We start from the raw sequence: 10,051 nt of genomic DNA, 5'->3' as shown, positions 1-10,051 counted from the left end.
GGGAGTCTGATGTGGGGCTCAATCCCAGGGCTCTGGGATCATGACCTGAGCTGATGGCAGATGCTTAACTGACTGGGCCACCCAGGCACCCCCAGAATCTACCGCTTCTTACCACTTTTGCCCTCACAGCTCTGGTCCAAAGCCATCATTACCTCCTGCCCAAATTATTTTAACAGTTTTCTAACTGGTTTCCCTGCTTCTACCCCTGACCATTCTCAACCTAGTAGTCACTGCGATCCATTTAAAACTTTAAGTCAGACAAAAATCTCCCATTCTACCAAGAATAAAAGCCAAAGTCCTCACAGTAGCCCATGAGACCTACATGGTCTGGCTGATTCCCTGTCTGACCTCATTTCCTATCGCTGGCCCCCCTCACTCACTCTCCTCTAGCTTTAGTGTTTCTCAAATGTCCAAATACACCCCTGCTTTGGGGGCTTTGTACCGCTATCATTTGTGCTTCAACCCCTCTTCCCTCAGGTAACCACTGGCTCAATGCCTCTCTTTCCTCCAATACCTGCTCAGAAATTACCTCAGTGATGTCTTCCCTGACCACCCCACCACAGAATTCCTTTCCTGTTCTATTTTTCTCCAAAGCATTTCTCATGATCTAAAACTAGAGTATAAGCTCCATGAGGACAGAGGCTTTTTCTATGTTGCTGCTCCTCCTATTCTGGAACAATGTCAGGCATGGGCAATGAAAAAAATGATTACTGAATAAATGAATGATGTCTCCTGGACTTGGAAGGCTGCCATAGCATGGAGGGAAAGATTACTAGACAAGAAGTCAGGCGATCTGGATTTGAATCTGATTACAGTAGACCCCTTATCCGCAGTTTCGCTTTCCACAGTTTCAGTTACCCCTGGTCCACCGTGGTCCCGAGCAGCAGGTTATCATCAGAAGGTCTGTACTAGCCTAACACACTGGGTCACAACACCTCCATCAATCACCTCACTTTACCTAATCGCACAGGCATTTTATCATCTCCCAGCATCACAATAAGATATTTTGAGAGAGAGAGAGGCCACATTCATATAACTTTTATTATAGCATAGTGTTATAATTGTTCTAATTATTATTTGGCATTGTGGGTAATCTCCTACTGTACCTAACTTATAAACACAACTTTATCCTAGGAATGTACGTATAAGAAAAACAGTACACTTAGGGTTTGGTACTATCTGTGGTTTCAGGCCTCCACTGGGGGTCTCAGAATACATCCCCCAGGGATAAGGAGGGTGACTACCATAGTAGACTAGGAAATAGAAGCAATTCCCAGTTTTGCTAGTGTACGGTAATACAACTAGTTAAGTCATTTGACCTCCAAGGTCCTCAGTTTCCTCATCTATAAAATAGAAATGAAAACCCTCACAGTCACTGTGTGGAGGAAAATGGTCTGCAAATGTAAAATACTGTAAAGCTTCTGTAACTGATCACATGCTAAACGATTCAGAAATCAATGTAACATTTCTACACAAAAAAAGCTTATTCTCTTTGTAAACTAGAAGAACAACCCAAATTCTAACAAAGACTTTAAACTGTCCTTCTCTCTCCAGAGTTTCTAATTTATCTACATTATTAATTATACACATTAGTATCCTAATACACTAGCATCTAACTTCTGCGCATTCTGGCTGAAATAATCTTTACTTTCTATCCATTTCACCCAGGGCCAGGCACTGAAGGACCAGACCTCAGAAGTACAGCTGCAAGACCCAGGGGGAGCTGGGGCCTGAAGCACCCTCTGCTGTCCAGGGAGAGAGGATGTCTGGGGCTTCTGTCTGGGGCAGGGGAGGGGCAGACCTTTCCATTCTCTTCTAAACAGGGGAGACGAGACTGCATATGTTGAAATCTTTGGTACTTTTATTTGGTTCTGAAATTGTCCTCTTCACCTGCCTTCCCGCAGCCCCTAACCAAACAACGCTGAGACAGGCTCTCATAGAGACAGAAATACAAGCTGGTTCCTTAGTTAAGAAAATAAAATGTCGGGGCGCCTGACTGGCTCAGTCGTTAAGCGTCTGCCTTCGGCTCAGGTCATGATCCCAGGGTCCTGGGATCGAGCCCCGCATCGGGCTCCCTGCTCTGAGGGAAGCCTGCTCGTCCCTCTCCCACTCCCCCTGCTTGTGTTCCCTCTCTCGCTGTGTCTCTGTCAAATACATAAAATAAAATCTTTAAAAATAAAAAAAAGAAAAGAAAAGAAAATGTCAATGAAATGTCAAGACAGTCTGAAGGGTATCTAGAAAATATAGACCTCACCAAAGCACAGCTGGAAAAACTGGTACTTTAAAGAGGAAAGAGGCATCTTCTCTAAATTCTACTTTTGTTTCAAGTTACATAACAAGAAATATAAATACTTGTTTAGTTCTTCACAGAAATGCCTTAATCATGACTCAGAATGATGGCATTAGCATGTATTAAGAGAATATAAAAACCAAGGTGTGTTTCTCAGTCCTCTAGAAAACTTCTTGTTACGTTAACCCCTGCACTTTTTATAATATTGTAACAAACTCACTGAATTTATTACCAAAGAGGAAAAAGTCACCTCCTGACTAGAGAGTTTGGCCATGCTTATTAGTATGCTTCAGATGACGTGAGCTACGCCGCTCATCCTTTTTCTCTTTTTTGCTTTGGTCTCTAGAAAGTTTCAAGTTAAATTAATTCTCGATTTTAATAATCCCATTCTTGATTTTTAGAAGTATAATCTTCCCCCCCCCGCCGCCATTTCTATAGGCCTTCTAATCCCACTCATTTTTATTGTACCCAATATGCCCTCCTGCGGCAAGCACGGCTCTGGAATGAAAGAATCTAAGAACTCTGTCACTGTCATCATCCTCAGTCTCATCATGGTTTTAAAAATAGCAAACCACATTCACGTAGCACTTCGGTTATGTGCTGTATCCAAGTTCATTCAGATTTCAGAGGCACCTGCTCCCTTTTTTTAATGAACAGGAGACCGATTGTTAACAAAAAACATCCTGAGTTACTTCCTTATTCTACTTCTCTCCAACCAGACTGCCAACAACTTGAAGGTAGGCAGCCCCCATAATCCGTGCTTCTTTATAAATTCTGCCACGTTTAGCACAATACCTTGTACATGATAAAGATCTAATGAATATTTGCTGACTTAGGAAGGCAAAGGACAAATTACAACAGGTAGAGACTGACACAAAAAGGGGAAAGAGACAAAGCAGGAAATACTGGTCAGCTAACTGACTGGTTTATTTCCTCTTCTTTATTTTGTCAATTCTGTAACCGGTCAAGAGGCCAAGGACTTAGGGCACAGCCCTTTGGGAGCCAAGCTCAGGGATCTGCCCCAGGCTGGTTCACCTTCGGCCAGGGAGTAATTACATGAGAGAAACTAGGGCAAGTCCCTGAGATGTGGCAGGGTGGACAGAGGGAGGACTGTGAGCCTGGCCTTGCCCCACACCAGGATCACTCCACTGACTTGAGCCCAGCTCCTTCCAGGGCCCACGCCCAACTTGCCCCTCTCCCTACTGGCAGAACCCCAGACATCCTGCGCTCCTGCACAGCAGGGGGCGCTTCGGGGCCCAGCTCCTCCCCCTGGGTCCTGAAGCTGCACTTTCCAAGTCTGGTCCCTTCAGTGCCTGGCCTGTGTGAAAACCAAAGGAGAGGAGGGGGTGAAGCAGACGCATCCCAGGAGAAGCTGGTCCTGCCCGCCTTCTCCGGCTGCTCCCCAGCTGGCCTCTCCCTGGGAGCCTAAGTCCAGAAAGAAGGGAGTGCTGATTCTGAGGAAAAAGACATGGGCCCTGTGATAACAATGCATCGTAAAACGTGTGTGTGTGTGTGTGTGTGTGTGTGTGTGTGTGTGTGTGTGTGTGTGTGTGTGTGTGTGTGTGTGTGTGTGTGTGTGTGTGTGTCGCAGTTTTAAGACATGGGCCCTGTGATAACAATGCATTGTAAAACGTGTGTGTGTGTGTGTGTGTGTGTGTGTGTGTGTGTCGCAGTTTTAAGACATGGGCCCTGTGATAACAATGCATCGTAAAACGTGTGTGTGTGTGTGTGTGTGTGTCGCAGTTTTAAGACATGGGCCCTGTGATAACAATGCATCGTAAAACGTGTGTGTGTGTGTGTGTGTGTGTGTGTGTGTGTGTGTGTGTGTGTGTGTGTGTGTCTCTCGCAGTTTTAAGACATGGGCCCTGTGATAACAATGCATCGTAAAACGTGTGTGTGTGTGTGTGTGTCTCCCTCGCAGTTTTAAGACATGGGCCCTGTGATAACAATGCATCGTAAAACGTGTGTGTGTGTGTGTGTTGCAGTTTTAAGTTATTAGTTTTTAAAATCAGTACTTTTTAATGGAAACAACTTGACCAAAAATCTGTCACAGAATTTTGAGACCCATTAAAACAAAAGTTTAATGAGGAAAAAAAAAAAAAAAAGACATGGGCCCTGCTGGTTGTATCTTCTTGCTGCCCCTTCTGCTGGGGATCTCAGGTGTGTTCCCGGGGTGAGGAGAGTCCTAGGCGGGGGTAGGGTCTCCAGCCCAGGAGAAGCTGCACAGGGCATGGGCTGTGAGCCTCCTATGGCAACAAGAATTCATCACAGGGGTCTCCCACATACCCCCTTTCTCCAGGCACCAATGAGGAAGAACCAGAGAATCTCCTGAAGTCAAGTAAGATGCCCCAGCCACCACAGCATGACTGGGTGGACCAAGTGACGGGAATCTGTGCCAAGTTGAAGAGAGGACACCAGTTTGGGAAAGGAGCACGGAGGGGTGGCGGCGGAGGGATAAGGTTTCTGGGCAGATCTCCCATGCTTTTCTCCTCTTTGCCGGCAGTCTGTGGGCGGCCAGCCGTCTCATCTGACATTGCCTCAGGCAGGGAGGCCAACGTGGGCCAGTGACCCTGGCAGGTCAGCATCTGCCAGGGATTGCTTCACATCTGTGAAGCCACTCTCATCTCAAAGCAGTGGGTGTTGACAGTGGCAAGCTGCTTCCGGTGAGTGCGGGCCTTGCTTTGGGGAGACCCGTCGGGGGACTTGGGTGACTGGCGCTCCTGGGCTCAGGTCAGACAGGATTTTACCTTGCACTGCCCAATATAGTACACTGTGCCCTAGAAGTGGGTCCAAAGATTTCCTGCCCTAGCTCTCAAGTCAATGCAACTACTCTTAAGATTTCAAGCATCCTCATATTTGACAATCGCCCTGATTGAGATGAATGCCTAAAAACAGTTATCCCCTGTGCCCCCAACTCAGTCTCTACCCAAAGGAGATATTCCCAGGGGAGGGATCGCCCCTTTCCAGCATGCCACATCTCCACACCACTCTGGAGGCACAATCTTGAGCCCTCTTTACTTTCCCCAGGTGACCTCATCCTCTCCTACGGTTTACAATGTCATATATTTGCTGATAACACCCACAATTACATCACTGGCCCCAAACTCTAGTTCTGCTGCATTTCCATCTGGACGCCTCACTGGTACCTTCAAGGTCACATGTTCAAAACAGAGCTACAATTTCACCACCACCACCATTCCCAAACCGACTTCTATCTTCCCTATCTCATTCAACAACATGACCAGCTGCTCAGGCCATACTCAGAAATGTGAAGCCCACTCTCCCTCACCCTCCATATGCCAATTCTGTCAGTTTTACTTCCAAAATATACTTCGATTCAAGCATAGTTGTCCTCAGACCACTGCAGTAGTATAACACGTTTTGCTACTTGATTCATATACATAACAAAGTGATTTTTCAAAAAGAGGCAAGATCATGTCACTCCCTCCTTCAAATCCTTCAGTGGCTGCCCAGGCAACTTAGAATAAAAACCAGATGCCTCACTGTGGCCTATAAGCTGTAGATCACCAGAAATCTGCTCGTTTTTCCAACCTCATCTCATTCTACTCCAGGTTTATTTCAATTCCTAGAAACTGCCCAGTTCTTTCTCACCGTCCAGGCCTTTGCATAGTCTATTCCCTCTGTCTCAAATGCTTTTCCTGATAGCTCTTCTCATGGCTGACTCTTTTGGACCTCTGTTGAGAACTTCTCTCTTCAATGAGACCTTTCCTGATTGCCCAATCCAAAGACTCTTCCCCTATCCCTTACTCTCTAACCTAAAATCCTGTTTTTGTCACAGTATTTATCACAGTTTAAAAATGCTGTACCTGTTAAACTGTCTGTTGCTCATCTGTCTTCTTTCCCTCCCCTCTCTCTCACTTACACTCGTGGTGTGCACAAGGACACGCATGCACGCACACAATCCAACAGCCCTATGAGGGCCAGATCATGTCTAAGTCTCATTTGTTCTCTCAAGAAATGCTCAATACTTAGTGAAGGAACAATGCTTAAGAAGAGTCAGAGAAAAAAATGCAACCTCCAGAACTATGGGCTCTGCTGTGACACTCCATGACAGAGTCACAAGAAACTCAGGGTCCCCCACTCTGCTTCTCTTCTCAGGTCTAAGGACACCAGAAAATACAATGTGTTGGTGGGGTCACTTCAGGTCTCTGGTCACCCCGGCTCCAAAACGACGATAATCCCTGTGTCCAGGATTATCCCCTATCCTCACTTCGAGGGAAACACAACTAGCATCATCACTGTGGCAAAACTGGCCTACCCAGTTTCTTTTCTGCCCATCTGCAGCCCAGCTCAAGAACTCAACCTCCTGCTGGGTGACTGGATGGGGCTATTCTGGAATACACCAACGTGAGGATAAGTGGATTTTCTGAGCTCTCTTTCCTCAACTGACATTCTCTCCCCCTACTCTCTGTCCCAGCCCCAGCACCAGATATACTGTACTCTCCAGGCAATTGATCTGAGATGCCAGAGACTTCAAAGTCTCCTTGACCCTATTACCTCCCCCTTTGCTTTCACACTTCTGCTGTGATCTCTTTGGCTTATTTATATCTGCTTTTGCTCTTGTTTAGCAATAGCGCTAAGACCTTAAAAGTGAGAAGGACAGACAATGAGCTTAGAGAGAAGGTAGCTCTCAGTCTGAGATGTAATATAGCTCTCCCTCTGCACCTGGGTAGTGTGTGTGGTTAGATGGAGAGGGGAAGCAGGCATGAAGATGTATTCAAAAAAGTTAAGGCTGCTCAGCAAGTCTCAAGGCACATGAGCAGAGTAGAGCTTCATGTCTGAATCAACAGTCTTCATTCTCTGGAGTATGTTAGATCTACCTCTTCATATTCTATGGAAGATAACAATATATTCCAAGGCCAAATGAGGTAATTCTGTGTCATTCATTGTTTCGGGTTTTCCTGAATCACAACATTCTCTGTTATTTGCGGCATCTGAGTAGGAGCAAATGCCTTCAGCCCTGTCCAGACCCAGGGAACTCGGCCCTTAGGCTATTTCCTGAACTGGAAGGCAGAGGGCCATCTTATACGGAGGCAGAATATTTAAAATCAGAGCTGAAATCCCCGAAAACCAGAGGCATGAAATCTGTATCCCTAGCTGAAAGTTGCTTCCTAATTTTTTAAGACAGCTCTGATTCTTTTTGATCTTACAGATACGAAGCCATCTTACATACTGAAGGAGCTAAACGTGCCCCTTATTGATCTCCAGACATGCAGCGACTACTACCAGAAAGCAAACTTGCATGGAATCAAACCCATCGTCAGTGAAGCCATGATCTGTTCCAAGGTCCCAGTGGGGTAGATGGATCAGTGTATAGTAAGAATCCATCCTGTAAGCTCCTTCCAGAACTCTCCCCTTTCCCATATGCTTATTCCATGTCTCTTATCTTCAGAATCCCTGGGTGAATCCAACAGTGTCTGGACGGGCCCTAACTCCACAGTTCTTGACTCAGCGATTGGGAGAGTTACCCTCTGCCCTGTGCCTGGCCTAGTCACCTTTCTTTTCTCCCCAGGGCAGTAGAGGAGATCCCCTGACATGTACAGTGGAGGATTTCTGGGTCCTGGCAGAAGTGGTCAGCTGGGGATCAAACTGCATCCAAACCAATGAGCCTGGAATATATACAAACATCAGTTTCTACAAATCTTGGATTGAGAAGTCAGCCATTTCACATACTGACTTTTCTGCTGTCCTCAGTCTGGACTTCTCTGGGCTCCTCCCTTTAATGCTTCTACCTCTCATTTTCCTGGGGCTACCCTAACAGGCTGAGGTTAGTATGACCAGAGTTAAGTGATAATTAAGAATAAGAAGAAAAGGGGTAAATTCTAGAAGTTGATGGCTTTTGTTTTTATTTCTTAAATAGGCTCCATGCCCGGTGTGGAGCCCAACAACCCTGAATCAAGATCTGAGCTGAGATCAAGTCGGACGCTTAACCGACTCAGCCACCCAGCTGCTCCTAGAAGCTGATGGTTTTGATGAGAGATTCTGAAAATTCACCAAGACAGATGCAGTTCGGCTATTTGGGCTAGTCACCACAGGCTTATTCTGTTTGTTGCCTTTTATCCCCAAGTCAACCTGGAAAGCAAGGTCCCCAGTGTTAATAAAGTTTGGTTGATTCCAACTGTTATTTCTTATATTCTCTCTTCTGATGAAACTGGAGACAGCGCCTGGGGAAATCAAAAAGCACAGAACTTTAGGGCTCGAAAAGATCTGGAAAGCACCTGGCCCAACCAATCCCACATTCTACCAATGAAGAAACTGGAGTCCAGAGAGGTTAGTAAGTTTGCCCTTGCTGAATGCCAGATGAAAAGCATCCAGTATGGGTCCAGACCGGGTTCTGAAGAGAAAGCAAGGGCTCAGAAGATTAGGTTTCAGTGAAAGCATAGCGGGAAAGAGGAGCCGAGGGCAGTGGATTAGTTATTCCTGTACAACAAATCACCCCCAAAACCTCACAGCTGAAAAAATTCAAACACTGATTACCTCACAGCTTCTGGGGTCAGTAATCAGGGAGGGCTTAGCCAGGTGGTTCTGGCTCGGGGTTTTTCAAGGGGCGCTGCTGCTGTTATCAGCTGTTCACCTCAAAGCTCAACTAGAAGAGAAGCGGCGGTCAAGCTCACTCATAGGTCTGTGTCAGGCTCCAGAGGATCTCCTAAGGTCATTCACACAGGCACCTCTGTAGGGCTGCCTCAGGGCAGCTGGCTTCCCCTAGAGGGAAGGAGCCAAGATAAAGCGAAAGAGAGCACCCAAGATGGAAGCCACGGTCTTTTCAGAACGTAATCTCAAAACTGACATCTCATTACTTCTACTGTGTTCTTCATTTATTTTTTTTTTATTTCTCCATACCCAACATGGAGCCCAATGCAGGGCTTGAACTCATGACCCTGAGATCAAGACCTGAGCTGAGAAATAAGTCAATCAGAAAAAGACAAGTACCATATGACCTCACTGATATGAGGAATTCTTAATCTCAGGAAACAAACTGAGGGTTGCTGGAGGGGTGGGGGGGTGGGAGGGATGGGGTGGCTGGGTGACAGACATTGGGGAGGGTATGTGCTATGGTGAGCGCTGTGAATTGTGTAAGACTGATGAATCACAGGCCTGTACCTCTGAAACAGATAATATAAGTTAAAAAAAAAAAAAAGATAGTAGGAAGGGAAAAATGAAGAGGGGGAATCGGAGGGGGAGACAAACCATGAGAGACTGTGAACTCTGAGGAACAAACTGAGGGTTCTAGAGGGGAGGGTGGTGGGGGGATGGGTTAGCCTGGTGATGGGTATTAAAGAGGGCACGTTCCGCATGGAGCACTGGGTGTTATATGCAAACAATGAATCATGGAACACTGCATCAAAAACTAATGATATAATGTATGGTGACTAACATAACATAATAAAATAAAATTAAAAAAAAAAAAGGGACCTGAGCTGAGATCAAGAGTCCGATGCTCAACTGACTGAGCCATCCAGGCACTCCTGCTGTATTCCAGTCTTTGAAACAGTGAGTCAATGAGGTATGAATATCAGGAGGCAAGAATCACTGAGGCCTTGGACCTTAAAGGCTACCTTCTACAGGTAGAGTCAGGGAAAGGTGTGGACTAAGGAGCTAGGAAGCTAAAACTGACCAGCATTTAGTAGTCAAGGATTAAATGGAAAGATAGGGAGTTTAAATAGACATATTCAGGGGACAGTGCCTTCTGAGCCTCCCGTTAACTCCACCCACTGAAAGCACTTCATGATTGTACTCTTA

The 10,051-nt window shown here is 46.0% G+C and overlaps 1 pseudogene; it reads left to right on the top strand.

The window, feature by feature from the left end:
* The first annotated feature begins 4,398 nt into the window (after window positions 1-4,398).
* Window positions 4,399-8,069, top strand: LOC148164854 (serine protease 27-like; annotated as a pseudogene).
* Window positions 8,070-10,051: the final 1,982 nt, after the last annotated feature.

This window comes from Eumetopias jubatus, unplaced genomic scaffold (genome assembly GCF_037043125.1).
Source record: "Eumetopias jubatus isolate StellerSeaLion01/CBP00866 unplaced genomic scaffold, mEumJub1_p1.0 scaffold_2, whole genome shotgun sequence".
In the NCBI taxonomy this organism is placed as follows: domain Eukaryota; kingdom Metazoa; phylum Chordata; class Mammalia; order Carnivora; family Otariidae; genus Eumetopias; species Eumetopias jubatus.
Note: the sequence above shows the minus strand (reverse complement) of the source record. Positions and strands in the feature narration are given on the sequence as shown.